At 46.8% G+C, this 26,567-nt stretch overlaps 1 long non-coding RNA gene across 1 annotated transcript; it reads right to left on the reverse strand.

Moving 5' to 3' along the window:
- Positions 1-173: 173 nt before the first annotated feature.
- Positions 174-22,171, reverse strand: LOC142814035 (uncharacterized). The gene is made up of 2 exons (XR_012894784.1): positions 21,858-22,171; positions 174-1,013 (listed from the first exon to the last, which is right to left on the reverse strand). It is a non-coding gene; the product is annotated as an uncharacterized LOC142814035 (long non-coding RNA).
- Positions 22,172-26,567: the final 4,396 nt, after the last annotated feature.

Consider the following 26,567-nt stretch of genomic DNA (forward strand, 5'->3'; position numbering starts at 1 on the left):
TTCTTCTCTCGACAAATCATGCAATAACCCCGAAAATCACTCAGAGTAAGCCCATCTATCTGCCATTGGCTGATTTGAACATGGCGCGCTCGATTGTAACCGAGACTGCCGCGGGTGGCCGTGGGTTGTCTGTCTCGTTTCCGCGACGAACGCTACCGCATTTACCAACAACGGGAAGACGCACCTTTCTTTATTCGTTCGGTCATATATATATACATGTTTCTGCATTGCACGCATGCGCGAGGCACTGCCCCAGCAGGGGTGACATGACAAGAAGGTAACAAAATCGCACATGCACGATTATGCCACATCTCCCCTTTTAAGACATATCAACTTTCAATAACTAAAAAAAAGAAAAATATGGTTACAGCAACCATCTCGCGTAACATTAACAAATACTGAACCGAGTTGAAACCACCAAAACACAGTCAAAAGAAAGATACTGCACTACATTCAAAATGCCGTAACGGTCTGGTTTTTTTACAGTCCTACCAAATAGCGTGACGTGTTCACCTGAATGCTGCGGCAACGACAGGTTACTGAGATCTTCTGGGCCTGTACCTTGGAGGTCTAGGGAGTTTGGCTGCTCACTAGTTTCTGGCTTTTCAGGGCTAGGAGGAAACTCGTACGACTCGTCGTAGGTGTCTGGAACTCTGCTTGGCGTTTGTGTCACTAGCATTTTCCTGTTGCGTTCTATCTGACCACCGTTCTCCATATCGACGACATACGACCGCGGCAATCTAGCCCACTGACAGATGACGCCTCTCTGTGTGAAGTCCTTGACCCAGACGGTGTCCCCGGGCTCCAAAGGGCCAAGGTGGTGGGCAGCGTGGCGGTGATTATAATTTTGCCTTTGCTGGTCCCGGAGAACCACATCCTATTCCCGCACCTCTTTCAGGTTCAGCGCCTTCGGTGTCGAATTGTTTGGGTGGAGAGGCACGGTAGTTCGAAGCCGCCGCCCCATGAGGAGTTCCAGTGGTGTTTTGCTTGTGGCCACGGGGTGTCCCTGTAGGCTAACAGAGCCATAAAAGGATCATGAGACTTTGGCAGTAGGCCCTTCATCGTTTCACCATTCGTTCAACCTCCCCGTTGGCCTACGGGTACCTAAGGCTACATGTCACACTTTAGAATCCATACGCTTTTACAAACGCCTTAAATTCCTCGCTCACAAATTGAGCATCGTTATCTGTCACCAGCACTTCCAGCATACCATGCCTAGCAAAGACGTATTTTATATGACTAACAATACTATTGCTGATAAGAGATGTCAGCGAACATAGCTCTAGAAAGCGAGATAGATAGCCCACCAAAAGCAAATAGTTACAGCCATTGAGATGGAAGATATCGGCTGCGACCCTTTGCCATGGTCGACTAGGTGTCTAAGTTGGGATCATTGGTTCCCTTGGCTGCTCTCGAAATTGCGAGCAGACACGGCAGTTGATAGCAAATGAAGCAAGCCGAGATCTTAAGCCCGGCCACCAAACAGATTCCCGTGCTATCACCCTGCATCTCACGACACCCTGATGGCCCCCGTGAAGTAGACTCAACATTTTTTTCTGGAACGAGTGCGGCACAACGAGGCGAGTGTCATGCATGAGAACAACTTTATACACGCTCAATATTGCGCGATTATGCCAATATGGCCCAATTACGCTTGATCGCGAAGCTGGGCCCGGCCATCCTTCACGAGGGTAATGGCACAAAGTACGGCAGGTCTCGTTCAACGCCTGCTTTTCGCCCACCACTCAAAATTGATCCCAATCACTGAACTCTGACAACACACCCGAGAAAAACGGGTTGATCGCGTCAACCGAAAGGAGGTCTTTTATATCTTTTGCTCGCGCTGCTGCTCTAGAAAGTGCGTCAGCAATTTCCAATATTTTTTCCGGAATATATTCCACCTCAAAGCTGAATCGCATCAGACACATTCGAAACCGTTGAATGCGCGGTGGTAGCAAATCTATCGTGGTCTTTCCTTGTAGTGTCACTAGTGGTTTGTGATGTGTTTCTAGCATGACGATAATAATAGCGCGATAAAAACAGGATGACACAGAGACAAGAAGGACACGAGAGACACAAGAATGTCCTTCTTGTCTCTGTGTCGTCGTTTTGTTCTCGCGCTATAACTATCATCATGCCATACCAACTAGCCCAAGGTGCCACACTTGTAAGTGTTCCTAACGTTACCTGTAGCCCACGCGCGTAATTTTCAAGACATTCTACGGCCCACGTTAGAGCTAGGATCTCCTTTTCAATTTGGGCATTGCGCATTTCTGTTGGGGTTAGCGATCTGGAAACAAGCACAACCGGTTTTCAGTCTTTGTTTTATTGTACCTAAAACAGAAGAGCCCCCTAACCGTGCGAAAACGCCTCTGCAGAAAGAATAGTTTGATTACGTGAATAAAACTTTGCCATACCTATCTGAACGAATAGTACGTTTTACGCTTTCAAAAGCCATCTGCTGTAGTGTACCCCAAACCCACTCTTTGTTCCCTTGCAGCAGCTGACGTAATGACACGGTCTTATCTGCCAAGTTTGGAATAAACCGTTAGCAGGGAATAGCGAAACTAAGAAACCTGTGTATGTCACCGACATTTTCCGGCGGCTTCCTATCCGTAATCGCCCTAACTTCAGCTGGGTCCGGCCTTATGACTTTTTTGTTCATTAGGCATCCCAAAAAAAAAAACAAAGCCGTCTTGCATTGAACACACACTCTTCTTGATTTAAGGTTACGCCGGCTTCTGCCAAGCGGTTTAAAACTTGGAACAACCACTCATCATGCTCTTTCTGAGAAGAGCCAAATACCAGTACATTGTCCATGAGGTGTACAACGCTCATGAAGGATTTCACACCTTTGCCTTTGAAAATATTCTGGGCAATTGTTATCCCAAACGGTTAACGCTCAAAGCAGTAACGGCAAAAAGGAGTAATTAACGTTGTCAGTAGCTGACAGTCCTTGTTTAGCTTCACTTAATGGAATCCCAAGTGCGCGTCATGTTTCAAAATCACCGCTGTTCCGCTGAGCAGCCCCAGTGCCTCATCAACAGTAGAAAGGACGAACCTCTCACGTTTCACACTTTCATTCCGCTGTGCTATATTCAACGCTGATTCGAACTTGCCCGGAAGGCTTCAAAACAGCCACTATGCCAGCACGCCGCTCCGTCGCCTCGTTCACTTTACGGATGACTCCATTTCTTTCCATTATCTCTAACTCGCATGTCACACCGCCCCTTAGCGGGATAGGTATACGACGAGTGGTGTGAATGACATAGGGCACTGCGTCGGCTGTTAGACCAATACAGTATTCTCCTTTCATGGTGCGCACACCGCGGAATAGAGGAGAAAAGCGTGCTTGTACGGCTTGATGAATCGAAGCTTCATCCACGAATTTCACACTGCCTAAAGCCTCTATTTCTGGTAAGTCGAGAAGGACATTAGTCACTGAGTGAATGACAAAACCATCCTACCTAATCACACATCGTTTCCACAGAGTGTTAACAGCGAACTCTCCTTTTAGATTTAACACTTCACTACCTGGCTCCTTCAAAGTTATGCTAGGATGTACTAGATCTTTGGGTACCCCCGGAAAGGAGGCGGGGACAATGTTTACTTCTCTTTCCTTTTCAACTTTCGCCGATATCGTCACCTCGTTAAATGCAACCTTAACAAAGTGAGCTCTTGTACCCGCACCAGCCAAAGTCCCCACAAGGTAAGTTACACACGTTCGGTTGAACTGATATGTGGGGTTTAACGTCCCAAAACCACCATATTATTATGAGATACGCCGTAGTGGAGGGCTTCCGAAATGTCTACCCCCTGGGGTTCTTTAACGTGCACCCGAATTTGAGCACACGGGCCTACAACATTTCCGCCTCCATCGGAAATGCAGCCGCTGCAGCCGGGATTCAAACCCGCGATCTGTGTGTCAGCAGCCGAGTACCTTAGCCACTAGACCACCACGGTGGGGCACTTTCGGTTGAACTGCTCCTTCAGAGTATCGTTCCGGTGCCCAAGGCCCGGGCCTACCTCGGATGTCCTTGCTTCCGTGCTCGTGAAGTCCTGCTTTTGTGGGCACGCCGCGGCAAAATTTCCCCGTCGTTGGCAACTGCAGCAGGCTGCCCGCTTTGCTTGATGACATGGAATGACGGGCCCTGCAACACACTGAACACTTTTGCGCAACTTGCTTGTCCCGTTGGTACTCTGAACGCTCCTAGGCTTCTCGTCGATGAACAACGTCGATCTCAATTCTGGTTGCGTGGTGATACTGACTGCTATAAAGTTCATGCTTCTTGTTGCCGTACGGCCTCCTTGATTCTTACTTTTGTCAGTGCTGTTTTCAGAATCAGTGCGGCATCTATTTGAAGGGCTTCGGACAGCTTTGTATTCCGTAGTCTTACTACGAAGCCATGAAGAATCTTTCTTTCATCACGCCATAGTCGCATTTATCTGCCAGTGTATGAAGCGCCATTACATATTGGTCAACAGATTCCCCTGCAGCTTGTTGGCGACGATGGAAACCCGCCCTTTAGTAGACCAAACTCCTTGTGGATATGAAGTACGCGTCGAACCATTTTTTCACCCCTTCATAATCCTTTCACTGTTCTTATGATAATTCGAAGGTGCGGAATAAGTTGCGATCCTCTCTCCCTATTGTATAGAGCAGCGTACGTACCTGGGCCTCCTGAGGTCGCTCGTCAAGGCCCGACGCAAATTGATAATCATCAAGTTCTTAAACCCACTCCGGCACTCTGACGCCCTGTTAAAGTTGAAGCTCGTTGGTGGCTGTACCGGAAAGAGCTGGCAGGAAACAGCATTAGCTTCACATGCCTTGACTCAAAGTTCTTGTCCCGCTATCCTGTCCTAGCCGAGGACGCCCATGGTGAAGGTCAGTCGTCGCGTCTCTGCTTACATCGCTCATGGTCCCGAAGTACATCCGAATCCTACTTCTGACACTATGTCGTAATTCTGCGACAAACGACACCGCATTAAACACGAACGGGAAGACGCCCCTTTTCTTTGTTCGTTCGGTCATATATATATATATATATATATACATATATATATATATATATATATATATATATATATATATATATATATATATATATATATATATATATATATATATATATATATATACATGTGTCTGTATTGCGTGCATGCGCATGGCACTGCCCTAGCAGGGGTGACATGAGAAGAAGGTAATAAGATCACACAAGAACAATAACGCCACATTGCCCACGCGTAACCACGCATTCGAATAAAAAAAGAAAAAAAAGCTGATGGTCGGGAAGCGCGGGACGTTTTTCTTACTGCCTACTAACCTCCCAGCTTAGCATCCAGCGCTTTCGTCGGGATGAGAGAAGAGAGATTGCATTCGCAGCATACGACAAATCTTCGTAACTCCATTCGCACTTGGCGGATTTTAAAAAAATTTTAGTGCCGTTTGATTCGTGAGGTACTATAAGCTCTTCCAGAGAGTTCATCCCATGGTTAATTGAAAAAGTGCTTCAGGGCCCATTTAAGTTTCAGTTTCGAATTTCGCCCCGTGATCTCCGCGCGTGACGCAGGAAACTCCGTGATGTACAATCGTAATTTCGAGACATTGGCTTAATCAGGTCTTCTGAAAGCTCGTATGCTAAGTCTATGGCTTTCAGCGACGAAACTATACTTCGATTTTGGTGACTAGAAGGCACATAAGACCCAGCAGAGGTCCTCGAAGTTTGACTCGTCACAGAGTCTGGTACAAGAATCTCGATGTAGCGACTTTGCCCACAGTTTCTTTTAGCGCGTTTTTTTTTTCGATTATAAAAGGTCGTGTCTTCAAAAGTGTCTTGGGACTTGTGAAATTGTACTTTACTTATACGCGGCGAAGCATTTTGCTCTTCAGTGTCTTAAGTAGCGAGCTGCCTCTATATCTCTGAGGCTATAGGTGTCCCGCCGCGGTCTAATGGCTAAGGTAGTACTCGGCTGCTGACCCGCCGGTCGCGGGATGGAATCCCGGCTGTGGCGGCTCGGCGGCTGCATTTCCAATGGAGGCAGAAATTGTGTAGGCATGTGTGCTCAGATTTGGGTGCACGTTATTCTTCTGAGAAGCGTGGTATCTGCCAAACTCTTGCAAAGAATTTCGTGGCGATTGTTCACGCAGTGGCTGACTACGACGAGGAATCATGCCTGAAGTGGGTATGAGCCACAGTTTCTAGGTGAACAAGTACAAACTTTTGTGATTCTTTGGAGCATAAGATGACCCACTAGTTACGCTATTCGCATTGCACTATGACTGGTTGTTCTTTCGCTGTTTAAACACTTTATAGGTCGTAATAACGCGAATGCTTTTCCGACATCAAGCCTGCCTAAGGCAAGTGTGCCAACAAGTTCCAAGCAATGGCGTGGCTCTGTGGTAGAATACTGGGCTGGTACCCTGCAGACCCGCCTTGAAGCCCAACTGTGTCATTTTCTCTAGATTCATATTTTTCATTTCGTGCAATCTACTTAAGAACACTGGTGCCGGCGGCGGACAATTATGGTGGTGCGTGACCCGAGTTGTGACCTCAAAACAGCTTTTACAATGAAATGTTCAGAACGGCTCGACCGCCAGTCCAACGCTTCAACGGGATGATCACCATGCCAAGGTGCCGTTCTCTAGGACGAAGAACCAATTGACCAACTCAGTCGTACACTAAACTGCCCATGGGCAAGTTTGCGTCACGGCGCATGAAAGGAATCGGTCAGGCCACACCTACTTTATTTCTTTTCATGATAGTGAAAAGGAATATTTCTCAACGGGAGCCGTTGGTCGCCTAAGTCCAGGGAGTCGTCGTGATGTGACGCTATACATGAATAAAGGGGTGCTTCCCTCACAAGTGCCTCGGAGCGCTTTTTAATGAAGATGTGTCTTAACCCTCCAATATCATACGCCTGTCTGATTTGTTACCTTGTGCTCTTTTTTTTTGGCTTGAAGTTACACCACCCCAACTTCATAAAGCTCTTACCTTAAGTCAGCACATGCAATGGTGCTGCAGTGACGCTTCCTCATTGCTTGCTCGCAAGGCGCGACAAATGGCGACATGCTATTTCAAAACACCGCACCTTTTACAGAGCTGGCGTGAGCGCCAACATCCCGAACACGGTCAACACAAGGCCTCATCCCACAGATCTTCACACAACTGAACAAAAACTTACTTCATATAATTTCAGTCATGAGGGAATGCATGATGTGTTTTCTGACTCACGACCGCTAAACACGCGCGAAGGTGATGAGCGAGAACAGGAAAGAGCAGGAAGAGAGGGTGTTCAAAGCCTGGATTGTGCGCATCTGGCTGGTTTTCAAAGAATAGAGAGGCTCTGGTCAGACGAAGGAGAGAGTTACGGAAATAGTTTTCTGAAATGAAAGGTTTTGTGAATATCACTGCGCAGTGCAATGATATTCGGAAAAGCTAATTGCCATCGCCACGGATCATCTACCAATTGGCGAGCTTGTTTGGGTGGTACAAAACGTCAGAGCTTGTTTATACTGCTCCTTAACACAGCTGCATCATTCTAAGCAGCAGAAATATTATGAAGACCGCCACTGCTAGTTACAATGAATGTGACCTACGCGATTAGCTACAGCAGCGCTGCCGGAGTTATTTGCCGACATCACATCATAACGCTAGCACCCGTTTATTTGCAGGCGAAGAAGCGATCAAAAAAAGCTGCAAGCCTTGGGAGACTTTCGGCTGCATTAGCCCAACTCCAGGATGTGGTGAAAATAAATGCGGCGAGGTGAAACGACCAATTATATGTGCTGCAAGCTGTGGAATCGGATGTTGGTGTAGGGGCAGCTTGTACCGCCGAAAACGAGACAACAAGTGTGTCCCAATGCACGAGTGTCCGCTGTGAGACCTTTCGTTTAGCATGCAATGCCTGCGAAAATTTAGTATTTTGGAATGACGACCAATAAAAAACCCTTCTGCAGAAACCATTGAAGTTAATTTTTATTGTTTGTATGTAGCCAGTCAGTCTCCGTGTGCGTGAGCTGCTGAGAATGTGTTAGCGGGCAGCAGCTCGCAGTGTTTTTCAGTTCTTAGGCCATTTAGGACACGGATCAGTAGAGCCGACACGCAGGGGGTCGTTGGGAAAGAAAAAGAAAAGAGATTTTTTCCGGAATCGTGGCTTCGAGAGTTTGTGTCGGGGAAGCGAACTAAAGCAGCGGATTTTAAGATGGTCAGGCTAGAGCCGCGGTACGGGCCATTTGGCCAAGGCGAATAAAAAGCAGCAGCGGATTATCGGGTTACGTTCATCGTTGATATTAGTCAATGTGGGTGGTGCGGCCGAAGGAGAGCGTCCTGCGAATTTTCTTTCTCCTTGCTGAGAGCAAGGAGTGGGGGGAGGGTATACACTGTTTTTTCAATTTTTGTCAACTGCACAGGTATGCACGGGCGGCCCCAGGAGGAGGAGAGTTCATTGGAAACAGGCTAAGCAGTCGGTATGACAAGGAACTTTGCCTTCAACCAGACTCTGGCTCTTCCTTCGCGTTGCCAGCTTGCAGTTGGATCACCAAGAAGATGTTGATAACAACATCATCATCACAAAACCAACTAGTGCATTGGACAGGATCGACGGAGCCTTGGTAAAGGTGAGCTGCTACATTGTAATATATTTATGTTATACCCCCGTGTGTATAACTTAACCATAAATAAAGAAAAAACTGTGAGCTGCTACATCGTCACCGTGCCTCGGCCGTCTTTGAAGGCGTTGGTGCGTAAGCAAAAAGGGAGCGAGAAGTTGCTTGCTTCTGAGAGCCTTTCAAATAAGTTGAAACGCTCTCGAAGTACGTCTGAAGAAGCCTTCAGCCAGGTTTGCGGGCGTACAGAGGATTCAGGGAGCCTGCAAAATGAGCGTCTGCTAACGACTGCTACCGATCGTTACGGATCAGCACTTCATTGAGGAAGGCCTCGCCAGAATCAGAGCAGCAAGAGGAGGTCGTTTGGCGATTAGGAAGATCCTATGGCCTGGAGCACTGGAGGCAACGCAACGTAGCTGTGGTGGGGCAATTGTGTGTTGCATTTTTATAAATTATTTAGTTTCTACACCATATCGACTTTCGGCACCACCACTAATGTGGACAGTCGTGGAACTAAGAAACTTCCTAGCAAGTCAACACAAGCAGTGACAGGAGCAGTGGGCGCAAACATCTCATCGTCTGGGGAGATTCGTTTTGAGTTCTCTGGTATTGGTTCTGTTTTAAATGCATTTAGGATCCAGCACTCTCTCGGAATTCAGCAAAATGGACGATACAGGCAACAGGTCAGATACTGGTATCCGCCCAGTGGAATTTAGTGGCGCTGATGCTTTGACACTCCGGATTGAGGCGGTGAAGCTTGAGCTTGAAATCGAGAAGTCGAAATTCTCTCGCATGCTACAAGAAGCCGCGGCGGTACAGAGAGGAACTAGACGAATATAAGGGTACGCGAAGAAGTTGAGAGCTTTCTCTCTCCAATTACCTGCGAACGCCACCATGATTCTGGTATGGTTTTAGAACGATGACGGATCGTTTAGCGTCCTTCAATTTCCGGAGTAAATTCAGGGCGCTCTGATATTGCCTTTTCTAAGCAACGTGGGGCGGACAACCATGATCGGCAACTCAGTGAGCGGCACTCTTTCGTATGCCGAGGTCAAAAAGAAGGTGCTGAAGGATCTGAAGATGACCTTAGCCGAGTACCACAGACGATTTCTAGATATGAAGAAGCAGACAGGAGAGTCATATGATCAGTTAGCTGTGAGATTAGGGATGTTTTTTACCTTGAATTTAAGCAGCAAAAATGTTTATTCACAAGGCGGTTGGTCAGGTCAGTGACCTCACTGAGCACGGACAAGTTGAACCACAGTCAGATGGAAACAAGTGTACAACATGGTTTGTATGGGTACCGCCGAAGATCCGCTACAGGATCGTGGAAACCAAAAACAAAAAAGTGGGCGCATCAGACTATCTCTTGAAAGCTCTCTTGCGAAAGCGCAAATGGCCACTGAATTGGTATCAAATGCATAGCATCAGGTGAAGAACGCTGTGCACGGTTCAGTACCTGGGAGTAAAATGATTGATAACGGGGAGTCACTGTGAGGCAAAGAACACCTGCATTAAGTTATGCCTCAGTCACTTTTGCCTTAAAGTTCTTCACTGCTTGTATTTCTCTTTTTCGCAATTGTGAGTGTTTTTATGACACTTTGTCACACAAAAATAACCTAATCAGTACGTGACAGCGCGTGTGGTGCTAACTTTCAAATGAAAAAGGTGACGAATCAAGAGAACAAGCTCCTAAAGCGCTTTATGAGCTCGTTCAGGAAGCGCTTTAGGAGCTCATTCTCTTGCTTCCGAGGTAAAGTGTTCGTGCGGTACATTTACTAGCTGTCAGGTAACTTCCAGTAAACTGATGAGAGAGCCGGTGTGCATAACTCGTCCCAAGCACACGCAAAAGTCGGTGCATATTGTTCGTCCTGACTGTAGTTGAACTCATTGGCGTGAGCTAGCAAAGAGAAGACAAAGTTTTAGTAGTTCAGGTGATTAATCAGCCGCGAGTCATCTTTGTTTTTCTTGTACAAAGTAAAATACAGCGTATGTATTCAGTAGTGTTATGAAATAAGAACGTTGAGTTACGATGTCCGCAAGTTGTAGCTTATGTATCCCTGTATGGGTTGACGAATTGATGGTGTGGGTGTTATTTTCCATGTCGTTTCGGTTTGATTCAAAAAGAACGCAAGCACATCTGCTTAGACTGTTCACTATTCATGTGTTTTTTCTTGTTGTTGTTGTTACGTATCTGTATGTTACCCAATTTGAATCAATAACTGTGACGTGTTGACTTGAAAGTGTAGCTTTAAGGGGAGAGCGTGATATAGTGCGCTGTAGAACGTATGTGATTGATGCATAGTGGACGTTTCAAACCGCATACATGAGGGACGTTGAGTTGCAAGGTCTCTTTTGCTCCCACTGAGAGTTATTGCAGAACCGCAGGAGCATGAGACGTTTCTCACATATATGGACAATTGCATGATGTCTGATGTGTTTTGTTTCAGTGCAGCTTTTGGTCGTGTGACTGCGCTTCGTGATGCTGGGACATCGCCGGCAGGATCTGACGAGTAGGTGCTTGTAGTTGTAGAGTGCAACGTGCGCACTTTTTCTTTTGTTTTTGCGTGTTTTGTTGTATGTACTTGTTTATTGTTTTTTTGGTCTAATAAAGGAAGGTGATCTTTATTTATTTTATGTTAAATGGACAAGTGTCCAGCAACAATATGGAGGGGGATGGGAGACTCTGCTTGATAATCAGAGAGTAGGAAGACTGCCTCTGAACGAATTATTGGCTGTAAACATTAGGAATAAACACGCGTTGTTTAGGCCATCTGTCGAGGAAAACCTCACCAAGAAGCGCCTTCATTATGCCTTGTTCTAACTGACTGTCGTAAGCAACGCAAGCTAGTTGTTTGCTCTCTAGCGTAGCTATACCTCGCTTGGACTCCCCCTTTGCCGCCACACATTTGTAAGCAGTGAGGGTGGCTGTGTCGCATAGTGTTTCCGGCAACAAAATTACTTGTCACCTTTCTGCCTGGGCCATAATGTACCGTCACAGGGAGGTCTTGCACTGTTGGGAGTTGGCATATTTACACTGCCACAATACTAAAACTTTTTGTGCCCGCCATTTCGCTAATGCACTGTAAACCGAGTTACACCCATACAGGTGTAATAAGCTTTTTATAGCTCACACTCCTACACCCTACCAAATGGGTGTAACGAGCAGGACTACACCTATATATTGGGTTTATTGCCAAATTTCCACCCTATAGTGCGACCATTTTTCAGGGGTGTAATAGCTGAAGTTTACCCCAAGAGGCCAAAAATAGTGGGGGGGGGGGGGGGTGTAATAGCAAGATTTCACCCAAATGACAAAACTTTTAAGGAGGTGTAACACACAAATGACAAAAAGGGTGTCATAATGTTCATGAAGAATAATACCCCAAGACCCATGCCAACACCCATGCAACCTTTTGATTGAGGTCAAGAGCCCGGAACTGCTTTCAAGTTGTGATGAAGAGTGCACTGTATCGTCAGCACCCAGTTTATTGTAGAAGACGTGGTGTGTTGTTCTTTCAACATCCTGCATGTAAGATAGGGACAACATCAAACTAAACATTTAAAAATATTGGGAGCAATTGTTAACCTTATATGATGTATCATCTGTTTGAAAGTTCTAGCTTCCCCAATTCAGCTTTATCACTATTCACTTTTACGTTTACCGGCGTCTGTGCATATTAGTGCACGAATGCAAGTGTCATAGTCAAGTCCACACCATGGTTCATCGAAAATCTTAGCAAAGGTTGATGGTGGCAAAAAGAGTGCTTCTCTCATTATATAATTCACCTTCCAAAACTTTTGAAATATACCAGGACACTCAAACTTTCGCCTTTAAGCCAAGATTTCTTGCTTAGCTAAAATACCCTAATCAATAAGTCAACGCAATAGGTGATACAAAAAAAAATAAGCCAATTCAAACAAGAGAGTGGCAATAGTCATGATTTACCATGAAGAATTGCTTCGTAGACATGTACACATCGCAGATGTTCAATCTATTGCGTGAAACTAGCGTAAAACGTCAAGCAAGCCCAAATGTGAGGGGATAAACAGCGCTTATACAAGACAACTGCTGTTGAAAACACAGCACATTGTATATGCGGAGGCTCCCCAGTAAATTTCTGCAACAGTAAAATAAATATGGTATACTATATAATATTATACTCTGCCTTTCACAGGTTGCTTATTGATCAACCAAATGATCACTTCACTTACGAGGCCACGACTGAGGCTGGCTTCTATAGAAAATCTATAAGACATGCCAATTTTATTTTTCTTTGAGTGCATGCCCAAGCACCCCTTTTGCAAATAAAAATTTTTTATTATTTCATGCAAATAGCCATGCAACATATAATGTATCACAAGTAAGTTGAACAGATGTACAATAAGCTCCGAACTGCTCGACATTCAATAAATATTATTCAAATAATGCATAACGTTTTGCATAAGATGCTTAGCGAGTGGAGGTCATGAAACTGCCCGCATTGACTTACCATCGCTTCCTGCAAATACAAAGTTTCACTCATTCGAATAGCCAGACGTTAATCCTGGTAACGATGGTTTGTTTTAGATGCTTTGGTGGTAGCTTGGTAAAATGTCAACGGCATCATTGCGGTCGTCGTGCAAGGTTGTCACGAAGATTGCAAAGTGGGCCGTAGTGCACGCTTCTGGGCGCCCTTCGAGATTACAGCAGATAACACTGGTGCGGTTAAACGATTGCGTGAAAAGATAGCCGCGAAACGCTTTCATGGAGTGTGCGGCGGCATGGAAATGCTCTCATCGGTATAGTTATTTCTGTTAGGTAGCGAGGGCAATATATCGGGTGATTCATCGCCGCGCCCATACTACCCCTGTTCGGTGACATTCAGGAGAATCGAGGGCAAATCGGGAGTTGGCAGACACGCACTTCTGCACTTCGTTGTTCGCAAGCACGAAAGCTTACCTTCTCAGCAACAGCACCGAATCCAAAAGCGTTCTCCGTGTAGCTCCCAGCGTAGACTTTGTTGAATGCTTGATCGGAAACACTCAGCTTGCGGCGTGCACAAGCTTCAACGGAAGCCGTTGACAGAAGACACACACTCTACCGCACCGAATTCGTTGTTCTGTACTTGTCGACGCGCCACGAATTCTGAAATTGCAGTGACACGTACTATATCTTCTGTACGCGCGAGCTACACCGTGCAAACCGTAGAATTACACATCTAGAACAAAGAAAGTGAATCGTAAAGCAATACGCCACCTTCCCTGCAGCAAACGCACACATGACATGTCACCGCCGAATTGAAAGTCTGCCTGTTAACGACGGTGGTGCGCAATTGCCCCTAAACCTCAAGACGAAAACCGAAATTTATTGCAGCACTGTTTTTCGATATCAATTCTAAGCTATGTGAAGCAACCACTATATGGTTTGTTGTTTTAGGCTTGACAACATATTTATTTTATAACATAGCTTCAGAGCTTTGTTGTTGTTGTTGTTTTTTGCCACATATGTGCGCAGGTGGCAAATGCGTAGCCTTCAAGATGCACATTTTTCTTTCCCGAGTGACGTGTCATTGCGACGTTGTTTCGACAATTTGGAGGTAAAATTTGTTACGTGGGCATGAAAGATATAATTAGGAAGTAAGAGAAGGACTGCGGGGGGAGGGGGTGGGAAGGTGGAAATTTAGAACTGACACAAGCTCAAATAATGCTGCATTGGCACATACATGCTATCAAATTTTTTCTACAACAGTAACAATCCATTACTAATTGCAAGTAATGTTTTTATTATTTCTGTTTTAGAGGAAAGTTGAGAGAATATATGAGCCAAAAAATTGGCCCCGTATCTGCTTGTTAATCTGCAAATGTCTTCGAAAGACAATAATCTTGCGTGTGAACGAAACATTTATTTTATGTTCTGTGGAATAAAATCAGGTAATGGTATTCTGAAGGCGCTGCGTTAGAGTCCCTCGAGCCTGCATCGGACGCGAATGAGGGCATCAAGTCACATCACACGTGAGACATGAGCGCCATCTACCAATTTTTTCTTGGAGAACGAAGCGCTCAGCCCGGAGACGGGCGTGCGCACCAATCTTAGAGGTGATAAGGTGTAGAACGCAAGGCGACGGGTAGGAACCACCATGTCGTCTTAGCAAAGCGTCAAAAACACTCGCCTTTTCGCGCAAGCGTTGCATGGTCAGCACAGCGTGATAAACGCTACGGTCCTTAGATTTATTTATGTATGCCTTTTCTAGTAAAAGACGCACATGCAGAATATATACGTGTTTTTGTGGTGCCTCATATATAAAGAATAATTGCTTTTCAATTGAATATCACACAAGTATGATCGCTGAATGTTGAGCAACAGTGATGGACGCTGCGGACGGGGTCAGCGGTTTGGGGTATCGGTTAGTGCTGTTTAGAATACCCGACCCGGTTCACGATAAGGATGGACAAACAGACAAAGGTACAGACAGACAGACGAAAGCTCGCTTTTATATTATATATATATATATATATATATATATATATATATATATATATATATATATATATATATATATATACATATATATATTGATACAAAAATGCGGCTAAACACGGCTGCAAGAAAGAGGAGGACGAAGTTGGTTTTTCCGTTGGATGCTGGTCTGACGCCATCTTGCTCGTCGCGTTCTCTGCGCTGTAAATAGCTCATTAAACGAATTACTCGTAACATTATTGGTGGAGGTGGACGACCCCCGTACCTCAATGGAGACGCGCAGCGGTCGCACAATCGGCGACCTATCGACTGCTTCGACTGCTGGTACTTCCTCTACGCCGCCCTCATCAGTCCAAGCCACCACCTACGTCACAATACCGCACCTCCGGGATCCCGGCACTTTTCCCGGTGATGGTACGATCGATGTCGACACTTGGCTGAAGCGGTACGAGCGCGTCAGTGCTACTCACCGATGGGATCCTACGCTCATGCTCGCCAACGTGCTTTTCTACCTGGACGGCACTCCCCGAACATGGTTTGAAAGCCACGAAGCAGACATAACGAGCTGGGATCTCTTCAAAGAAACGATACGTGACCTGTTTGGCGATTCATCTGGTCGTCAGCTCACTGGGAAGAAGACTCTTGCCACACGGGCCCAGTCTTCTACCGAATCGTACGTCTCTTACATTCTTGACGTCTTGGCCCTTTGTTCCAAGGCCGACCAGTCCATGTCGGAAGACGAAAAGGTTAACCACGTCTTGAAAGGCATTGCTGACGATGCTTTCAACCTGCTGGTTTTTAACAACGTCTCGAGCATCGACACAATCCTTAAAGAATGCCGACGTCTCGAACAAGCTAAAGCCCGCCACGTAGCCCAAAGCATCGTGCGCCTTCCGAACACAGCGGCCACTTCTTCGTGTGACGACGCCTTCCACTAGGACCCTCTATGTGACAACCTCACACGCATCATTCGTCGAGAGGTCGAGGCAGCACAACCGGTAGCTACGACATTACCGACGCCTGCGCCTTCCCCGACCACGATCTCTTTAATACAAGCGGTCGTTCGTCAGGAGCTATCGAATGTCGGCCTACATCCTGTTCCTACCGTATACTCTGCTGAGCCTTCTTATCGTACCCCTTCTGCACCTCGCATACAACGCAATCCGTCCGAATGGCGTACTCTTGATGACAGGCCAATATGTTTTAACTGTCGACGCGTTGGCCATATCGCTCGTCACTGCCGCAGCCGCTGGGCTCCACCGTCCCATTATGCACCTCAGTATCACACCACTTCTGCTCGCCAGGCGTCCCCACCGCTTTCTCTATCAACGCCGACCACATTTTCCGCTCCTACAGCACCTCTGAGCAGACCTCGCTACGGCCGGTCAGCGTCCCCTGCTCGTCGTCATTCCCGGTCGCCCCCACAACGCCGCGCTGCCTCCCCGACCTATTCGCAGCACCTCCGACCGGAAAACTAGGCCGTGCAGCTTCTGGAGGTGGAGCTGCGTTGACGACCTTCGTAAGAAATCCTCGATTAACATTAACAACGAACCGGAACCTTTTGGACGTTACTGTCGACAGTGTTCGTGTCAGTGCATTGATAGATACTGGCGCGCATGTGTCCATTATGAGTGCTAACCTTCGCCGCCGACTTAGAAAAGTTGTCACGCCAGCCCTCAACCGAGCTGTACGAGTCGCCGATGGAGGAACTGCTGCAATTCTTGGCATGTGCTCTGCGCGAGTGTCTATTGGGGAGAGAAGCAGTGTCGTTCTTTTCGCCGTCATCGAAGATTGCCCTCATGAACTCATACTCGGTATGGATTTTCTAGCCACGCACTCTGCCCTCATAGACTGTTCAGCTGGTTCTCTCCATCTCGATTTACCCCTCTTTTCCGACCCGACCAGCCCTCCGCAAACCAGCCTCTGCTGCATTGATTTCACGCGCCTCCCTCCTAACTCTGTCACTCATGTCGACTTATCCTCCACGCCGCCAGTACCTGATGGTGATTACATGGTGGCCCCGATTCCTGCAGTGATGCTTACGCATGGGGTTGCTGTGCCGCATATGATTCTGACGATTAAGAGAAACCGCACCTTCCTTCCACTGGTCAACTTTTCACTCACCACCCAAGTTCTGTCACAGGGTATCTCCCTGGCAAAAATTACTGCTCTCCAAGATGACCATGTCGAGCCCTTCAGAGTTGACGATTGCTGCAGCTCAGTCAGTGGTTCCACTCCATCACGTTCTTGGGGCGCCGACATCGAGCGAATGGTGTCATCGGACCTTACGTCTGAGCAAGCTGCGGCGCTTTGCCACGTTCTTGAGGGCTATCGTAGCATTTTCGACTTTGCCAGCAACTCTTTGGGCCAAACGACCATTGTCACCATCGCATAAATACTGGCCATGCAACCCCCATTCGCCGACGCCCCTACCGTGTGTCGGCGTCAGAGCGTGCAATATTACAACATGAAGTCGACAAAATGCTTGCGAAAAACATTATCGAGCCTTCATGCAGCCCCTGGGCTTCTCCAGTCGTCCTTGTTAAAAAGAAAGATGGAACATGGCGCTTTTGTGTCGATTACCGTCACCTTAACAAAATTACAAAAAAAAAGACGTTTATCCTTTACCTCGCATCGACGACGCCCTCGACTGCCTGTACGGTGCCACTTATTTTTCAACTATTGACCTTCGATCAGGGTACTGGCAGATAGCCGTCGACGAGATGGACCGCGAGAAGACCGCGTTCATCACTCCTGATGGTCTTTATCAGTTTAAGGTGATGCCCTTTGGACTCTGCAATGCACCAGCCACATTTGAAAGAATGATGGACTCATTGCTCCAAGGGCTGAAATGGTCCACCTGCTTGTGTTACCTTGACGATGTTATCGTCTTTTCGCCCACATTCGACTCGCATCTTGATCGTTTGTCAGCTATTCTGGACGTTTTTCGTCGAGCCGGACTCCAGCTTAACGCCTCCAAGTGCCGCTTCAATCGTCGTCAAATTTCCGTGCTCGGTCACCTTGTCGACGCCCAAGGCGTGCGTCCAGACCAAGAGAAAATTCGCGCAGTCACGAACTTTCCCGTTCCGAAGACCACAAAGGATGTCCGCAGTTTTGTGGGGTTGTGCTCATATTTCAGACGCTTTGTTAAGGACTTTGCGACCATTGCACGCCCACTCACACAGCTCTTGAAGAAAGACACCTCGTTTACATGGGGCCATGACCAAGCGTCATCGTTTTCACAACTTACGACATTGCTTACAACGCCACCAATCTTGGCTCACTTTGATCCATTAGCTCCAACCGAGGTTCACACGGACGCCAGTGTACATGGAATAGGAGCTGTGCTATTGCAGCAACAACGCGGACACGACCGTGTTATAGCCTACGCAAGTCGACTGCTATCTCCAGCCGAGCGCAACTATTCTATCACGGAGCGTGAGTGCCTCGCCCTTGTATGGGCAGTCGCCAAGTTTCGCCCATACCTGTACGGGCGCTCATTCCGTGTTGTCACGGATCATCACGCGCTCTGCTGGCTAGCCTCCCTGAAGGACCCCACGGGACGTCTCGCTCGTTGGGCTCTACGCCTTCAAGAGTACACGTTCTCTGTAATGTACAAAACAGGGCGATTACATCAGGATGCGGATTGTTTATCCCGCTACCCTGTTGACGAAGCAACCGATACTGACGCTATCACGGACGTTTTTTCCGTGTTGCAGCTGATAAACATTGGCGAAGAGCAACGTCGGGATGCTTCTTTACGAGCCATCATTGACAAACTGGAGTCAACGCCTCGCGACCCGTCCTTACGAATGTTTTTGGTGAAAGACGGGATCCTATATCGCCGCAACCTTGATTCCTTCGGATCAGACTTACTTCCTGTCATCCCAGCGCACCTGCGTTCCACTGTCCTGCATCAACTTCATGACGCTCCCATGACGGGCCATTTGGGCGTTTCTCGCACATACGATCGGGTACGACGTCGGTTTTTTTGGCCTGGACTTGCCCGCTCGGTTCGACGCTATGTCGCCGCTTGTGAGCCCCGTCAGTGTCGCAAAACGCCGTCTGCCCTCCCAGCCGGCTACCTTCAGCCGATCGACGTTCCCAACGAGCCTTTTTTTTTCGAGTTGGTCTCGACCTGTTGGGCCCTTTCCCACTCTCCACAGCCGGAAATAAATGGATTGCTGTTGCCATGGACTACGCGACGCGGTACGCAATCACACGAGCACTCCCGACCAGCTGCGCTACCGACGTTGCGGACTTTCTGCTGTACGACATAATATTACTGCACGGTGCTCCCCGTCAACTTCTCACCGACCGTGGCCGCACGTTCTTATCAGCTGTCGTTCATGAAATCCTGAGGTCTTGCCATACCAAGCACAAATTTACTACTTCGTACCATCCACAGTCAAATGGCCTCACGGAGCGCCTTAACAGGACCCTAACCGATATGCTTGCCAAATACGTTGCGCCAGACCACCATGATTGGGACATTCATTTGCCGTATGTGACGTTCGCCTACAACTCATCTCGTCACAACACTGCCGGATATTCGCCCTTCTATCTACTATATGGCCGGGACCCAACTCTACCTTTAGACACATCACTACCTGCGGCCACTGAATATGCTGGTGAAGCCATTGCCCGCGCCGACCACGCGCGCCAAGTCGCCCGTAACCGTCTACAGGCTTCAAAGGCGCGCCAACAACACCTCTACAATTCTCACCATAGGGACGTGCACTTTTCTCCGGGTTCTCCCGTGCTCCTCTGGTCACCTACTCGGCGTGTGGGACTGTCGGAAAAACTGTTGTCGCCCTACACTGAACCATTCCGTATCGTTCGCCAAGTGACAGACGTCACGTACGAGATTGTTCCAACCGATCCAACAAAGTCATCGTCAGCTCCGAGCGACACCGTTCACGTGGCTCGGCTAAAGCCATATTACCCCCCTTCGACATCGTCTGCGTAAATTTAGCACCGGGACGGTGCTTCTACCGCCGGGGGTTATGATACAAAAATGCGGCTAAACACGGCTGCAAGAAAGAGGAGGACGAAGTTGGTTTTTCCGTTAGATGCTGGTCTGACGCCATCTTGCTCGTCGCGTTCTCTGCGCTGTAAATAGCTCATTAAACGAGTTACTCGTAACAATATATTATAAAGGAAGCTTGCCTTTATTTTAGACACCCGACATGTGCTAGAGACTACTTACAGATCTCTCTCTGTGCCACATATTCGTGAATGCCAGGTATTGCGTGGAGGATAACGTAGCTGCAAAAGTCTCAATACCAATAAACAACTCCAAGGTGTTATTGAGAAATATGCGCACTTCTGCAATGTGAACATGCTGCCAAAAAAATTTCGCAAATACGTGCTATCATAAAGAAGTCACAGGAATTAGAACACCCATTTCAACAAGATTCAAGTACTCGCGTCACCTCACCACCCTTTCCCACCTTGTGAATATAAAGGCGTAACCCTGCATGACACTGCCCCTTTCAGCTACGAGATCTGCATGAGTGATACGTCATCGGCACTTTGGAAATAATTGAGCAGAGTCAATTCTACCAAGATTATCAGGCCTGCTCACTGCCGACATGAATTCACTCCTTTTGGCCGAACATGCGCACGTACCGGACGCTGTTATTTTATTGCCACTATCGTCTCCCGTTAAAAGATTAAGCATTAAGGGCGAGTTTTACACGCTTAACAGCTTTATTCTTTTGGGGGAAAAGGGGTTAAAAATGCGCTGGTTAAAGTAATCTATTGCAAGTGAAAGCGTTTGGAGATTCACCTGTGAGCGATTTCTTCCACGAAAAAGAAAGATTGTATGCTACTAAATGTGTGGTCGATCTATAAGAGCAAAGGTTAACGGACCAAAAAAGGGTCAAAACAAATAAATTTCATTCATTCTTTATTTATTTACACACATGCACGTACGCACACGCTCACATACACTATCTAGAGTATGCATAGGAACTGTTCCTAACTAGCAAATTTTCAGCCGTTTTATTTGTACTCTTTTCATTATCTGCCTTTATAGACACGTAGTTAGCGAGAAAAGTTTGTGCTTTTCACACTAAGTATGTTATTCAGCACAATATCAGGGTGATGACCATTTAAAAAGAAAACTGACTATTTCGTATCACAAATATTTCTTGTGACCGACACAAAAAGCGACGTTTTCTCTCTTGCTCTGGCCCCTCTCGCAGCGGTGCGTAGTTGGTCATACAACTCAGTGCCTGTCAAAAATTTTAATACTGGGTCTATAATAAACCGTGTAGCCTCTGTGGGTGCTTCTGCTGTACTGCCGGTTCTTGAATAGGTATATATTTTGTAGTTGTTTTAAATATTTTAGCTTGGAGTATAAATCACACTCCTCAAAACCAATTAAAAATAGCTTTACCGTGAGTATTCACACGCATCTAAACTTGAAGCAAACGTATGAGGCTAAAGTGCTGACCGCAATAAAATGGCAGCAACACTGGCAAGAAAATACTATTCAAAAAACCGATGTACTAAGGAATGCAACAGCATTCATTCAAATTTGATCAACCAAGTGAACAGAAGTAATACATGTCCGCGGTACTAATCGCCAATGAAAAAGTTCTTAGTGACCCTGATGGATATTGCCTCTGCTGAACTTACTGCCACGCGCGTTTATTTTTTTCATGCCAGGGCTTACGCCAACAAATCCGAGACACACATGACACCTCTATTTTAGAGCAAGAACGGAACATGGTGGAGATGGGGGCAAAGGATCGACTTATAAATATGTAATACGGACACACGTACCTTCGAGTAACGAATAAAACAGCTGTCGACCACAGCTTGACGCACGACACGTTCCGATTTCGTTCTTCGGTTGTCCTTCCTAAACGAGAACGCTCGCAACTTCGGTCCCTTTGCCACGACAGTTCGCAACGCAGCATTGCCCGACCGTTCGGATTTGCAGCCATACAGATTGGGAATATCCAGTGCACAACACGCATAACATATCCACCGCTCAGTTCACAGACACAGAAAAGGACCGTCTTCTCGATTCACCAACAAGCACCCCAGCACGCCGCAAAAAACATTCGTCGGACTTGACAAGCTATGTCTGTCGAGCGACGAGAGCAAGTGCAGGCACGTCTGTGCAGCGAAACACACCAGTCAAACGGAGTGACGTCAAAGCCTTAGCAGACACAGTGAGCAGGCCTGAAGTTATCTACGTGGCATCGGCACAGCTTCCCTCACATCAGTACGTGTCATACCGGTGCGGGCAGGCAGTGCGGTGCGGCGAGCATCCTTCCACTGGCGTTTAGTCAGCGAGCCGCCTCTTTATCTCGGTGGCTCTTGTTCTAGCACTACCCCTTGTTCCAGTAGACTCGGACTCTTCAAAACGGTAGAGGGTAGCATAAGAAAAAGAGAATACTGACACTGTGTGGCAAATCTGCATGACCGCCGGGGCAAAACACCGTTTCGTGTGACAAAGAACCAATCGAGGAGCTCAGTGGCACGCCAAGTTGCCCAATGACGAAGTTGCGTCACTGCGCATGCAAGAGGGGTTGGTCAGGTGAAGGAAAAATGGGCGGGAAGTCTTTGCCGAAGTGGAACGTCTGCAGTGTGTGCAGGGGAGTGATCTTCGAAGAATGCGATCGCCGCGGTCTACTGTATTAACTGGCGAGCTTGTCTGGGGGGGGGGGAAGGGGGGAGGTGTATAAGAAGTGGGAGCCTGTTAAGCGGCCCTTTACACAGCTGCACCATTTCAAAACGCACAAAAACTACAAGTACCGGCTCTACTAGTTACAACAAACGTGACTTACGCGGATTGCTACAGCAGCGCTGCCGGAGCTACTCAAGGATATATCGTGCGATAACGCCAGGACCTGTATCTTTGCAGACCTCGAAGCCACAAAAGAACGCTGCAAGCCCTGGGAGACGTTCGACTGCATCAGTGAGACTCCAGCATGCGATGAAAATGAATGCTGCATGAAAAAAATGGCAGATCCCACGAACAGTGGGAGTCGACGATATGCGAAGCTCGAAGAAGAAATGTTGATATGTGACTTTAAGATCAACGCAACGTTGATGATGCCGTAGATGACTTCCGTGTCATGATTATCATTTTTCATGTGTCGTTTACCTTCATCATCTATTCACGTCACGTGATACCAAATTTAGAATATCTCGAGCTAGCGAAACGACCGCGAGCCCGCTATGAGCGTGGTATGTTCTCATGTTCTTACAAGAGACCTGTGTCAGGATTATGATGCTTGTACCGGTCATATATTTTGTCATTCATTGAAGTCACGTAACACCAAATTCGGTATCTGTGGAGCTATCGAAACGGCCGCGAGCACATAATGAATGGCCCAATATACTCAAATGTAGCGTTGACGCGTGCGTACACTGGGCACAGCGATGCTATGTTAGCAAAGCCCGAGCGCTCTATAGTCTGACACCACGCGCGACCAGCGTCTATCGGTGCGGTCCGACGGCAACCGGCGCGAAATGCGACATGCTGAATTTCGCGCCGATGCGTTACCCAGACAACACTGCGTCTTCCTCTTTTCGTGACGGAGGGATGCCGGACGCGCTGAAACGCGCATGCGTCAAAGCAACACAGCGCGGTGCGCCCCTGCGAGTATATAGCAGGACCGGCGCCTGGCGTGGCAACGCCGGCGTGACGCGACGAAATGAACGCCGGTGAGTACGCGCACCGCGTCACGGCCCCTTGACTGTGGATGTAGTTATGTTCTCACATGACAGGTATGTTATTATTATCATGTTTGCACCCGTCTGTTACCTTCGCCATCCGTTGGCGTCACATAATACCAAATTTGGCATATGTGAAGCTAGTGGCACGGCCGCGATCACATCATCAGTGTGGCATGCAGTCATCTTGTTGCATGACACGCATGTCGTGATTATTATGTTTAGATGTGTCATTTACCTATATCGTACGTTCGCGTAATACCGAGCTGTGCATGTGAACCTAGCAAAACGGCCGTGAACGAATCATGAGCGTAGCATAAGTCATGTTGTTACATTACACGCATCTCATGTTTTCATGTTTGCACCAGTATAATATCTTCGTCATCCATACATGTCCCGTAATACCTTATTTGGTATAAGAGAAGCTAGCAAAACGGCCGCGAGCGCATCATGAGCGTAGCATGTAGTCATGTTATTACATGACACGCATGTCATGATTTTCATGTTAGGGGCTGTCGCTTGGGTTCGCCATGCAATCATGTCATACCATACCAGTTTTTCAAAATATCACGTGAACGAAACCACCACATCAGCGGAAAGGTTATGACATGTAAATTATGATATTTGGGATATACATATCTTAATTTTCATGTTATGACTAGTCAATTATGTTCGTCATACAGCCGTGTTTTATCATACCAAGTTTGGCATCCATACTATTATTCAAACGGCCAGAAGATCTAAAAGTCGCTGGCTGCTAGATAGATAGATAGATACGCTCAACGTCGCCGAAGTTCGCCATTTGAAAAAAAGCTTTGCTTTATTTCTCAGAGTGTCTGATGGGTTGTTGGTTTACGGGTAATCTCTACCACCGAAAACGAGACAACAATTGCCTCCCAAAACACGAGTGTTCTGTGAGAGTTTTCGTAACATCAATGATGTGGCTGCAAAAGTTTGAAGTTGTGGAATAAAGACTAATGAAGAAACGTTTGTGCAGATACCAATGAAGTTGATTGCCATTTTTTGTACATGTGGCCTTGAAAAAATGAGACTATTCTAATTATTTTAAAGAAGAAATATATATGTCTTCGCGGGAAAGACGCACAAATTTCTGACTGCGAAAATATTTACTCATGGTTTTTGTACTCATTGCTCGTGGCACAGTATACACATGTGGCTCGGCGAATGAACAACGCAGCTTAGTGTGATTCACTAGTAGAAATACGAGAATGTGCATAATGAAATTGAAATTTATTGAAGAAGCACCGAATCATAAGCTGGCAAATATATTTACACTGGTGACAAGACCTACTTACTTAATCGTGCATGTTGTTATGCCAGCTTTGCCCAAACAAAAGCACTTTTACGAGCATGCTTGAAAGTTAGTACGAAGGACTGAAATCACTTGACTTGATATGAAGTGTATGTGAGCTGGGCGAAAGATGTCTTAACGCATCGGACTTTTCGTTCACCACACAAGCTAATTGAAAAACCATATTAAGCCGCCTGACTTGCCTATATTGTTACACATGCTTGCTATTTTCACTTTTTATGTTGGGAAGTTTCCCGACTGAAGTCTGTCGAATAATTTACGATGACAAGAAATAGTCCTTGAATAACAGAAGCGGAGTTTTCAGCTGGTCTTGCTTGCACACCAGAAGGCTCAGATTCACCTCCACATTTATTTGGGCACCTCGATTTGTCGAAACAGGTTCAGCAGCATCGAACAAGGTGACAGAATTGATGTTATCTACGAACACGTTAATGTTTGGCGGTATCACAACAACGTTGAGGCGCATACATCCGCGGCTATAGTTAATCAGCGATCTTTTTTTATTTGTCGTCATGCAGCTCAGTAACGCCTTTTGCGATGGAAAGCTGGTGGTTAAAAATGTGTGTTGGTCGCCCTCGATGACCTCTTCAGGGATTGCGAATTTTTCGGAGCAGACGGAAATGATGACGCTGGAGAAAGACAGAATGGTGTCGTGCTGTTCTATTACGTGCATTGAGGGGTTCTCACGTGCCGTGAGGGGCGGCATCACTTTTTCTTACGTTACTTTTTATTGATTCAAACCTCAGGTGGGACGCCGTGCTTCGTTCGCCACTATTCATGTGAGGCGCATTAAAAAGCTGAGGTGCAGGTCAATCGACCACATCTCGTCCTGGCTGAGTGAGCTGGCCTTCATAGGCTCGGTGAAGTCTGCACGAATGTGTGTGCACTTGAGAAGACAGCGAGACAGGGGTTCCCTGTTGTGCCTAACCTGTGCGTGCCAGTGCTCTTGAGCTGTGATTGGTATGCAGAGTTAGGCATTAGTTCGCAGTTTAGCGCCGCTTATTGGGCCATCAAATTGACCCTGTCACTTCAGCAATGTTCGCAGAAAGTCTTGAAACTTCTGATAAAGCTTCCCCTTTAAAGTACTATTTCCCGTAGCATCGTGTTAGTTACAGAACGCTTGAAAAAGTGCACTCTGTGCTTACAGACAATTACCGCATGATGAAAAGTTCTTTTGCTAAATTTCTTCGCGAGGCGGCATATTAACAAAGAGCAAGTGTACGGCCGTCGATACAAACATAAGTGAAGAACCTGAAATTTAAAAGTTCCCCATGCTTTGCCATTCTGTGATTAGGGGCAATCTCAGTTACCATATCCTTGTCTGCTGTATAGGTTCTCGTACACAGCCACGTCATGTCTTGTGTTGACATGCACATTCTAGAAGAAAACGCGCTTTGTTCATGGCCTGGAGGTAATTTCGCAATACCAAGGGTCCTCCATCGCGTTTCTGACAAAACCATTTTAGTGCTTGT

The sequence above is a fragment of the Rhipicephalus microplus genome, chromosome 4 (assembly GCF_043290135.1).
Source record: "Rhipicephalus microplus isolate Deutch F79 chromosome 4, USDA_Rmic, whole genome shotgun sequence".
In the NCBI taxonomy this organism is placed as follows: Eukaryota; Metazoa; Arthropoda; class Arachnida; order Ixodida; family Ixodidae; genus Rhipicephalus; species Rhipicephalus microplus.